The sequence below is a fragment of the Nannospalax galili genome, unplaced genomic scaffold (assembly GCF_000622305.1).
Source record: "Nannospalax galili isolate Female #2095 unplaced genomic scaffold, S.galili_v1.0 scaffold691, whole genome shotgun sequence".
Lineage (NCBI taxonomy): Eukaryota > Metazoa > Chordata > Mammalia > Rodentia > Spalacidae > Nannospalax > Nannospalax galili.
Genome location: NW_008330362.1, coordinates 760,775 through 761,216, shown reverse-complemented (window position 1 = coordinate 761,216; position 442 = coordinate 760,775).

The following is a 442-nucleotide window of genomic DNA, read 5'->3' as shown; positions in this document are numbered from 1 at the left end:
TATTGAACTCAGTATAAATCTTATAAGACATAAAATTGAATGAGGTTTTAACATTTAAAAATGATCTCCCTTTCATTTTAAAATATACTGTTTCATACAGAAAAACTCATTTTTAATACTACTAACATTTAGATATTTGCACATGTCTCAAATCTCTACATAGCTAATTATTACTAGTCATAGCCAGTTACTTTCTGAGATCCACCTGAGCATGGATATAAAATCATCGGGTAGATCTCAATGGTAATGTGTTTCACCTCTACTAATTAACATGGAGCAAATTTTTATGCTTCTTCAAATATAACTTATTTTTTATTTGTTAATTTTTTGTGTGTATTTCATACAGAACATCCCAAACAATCTTATTCATCTATATACCCACTTCCTAAATGGCACCCTCTCATACCCCACCCCGCCACTGGAGCCCATATACTCTGTCATC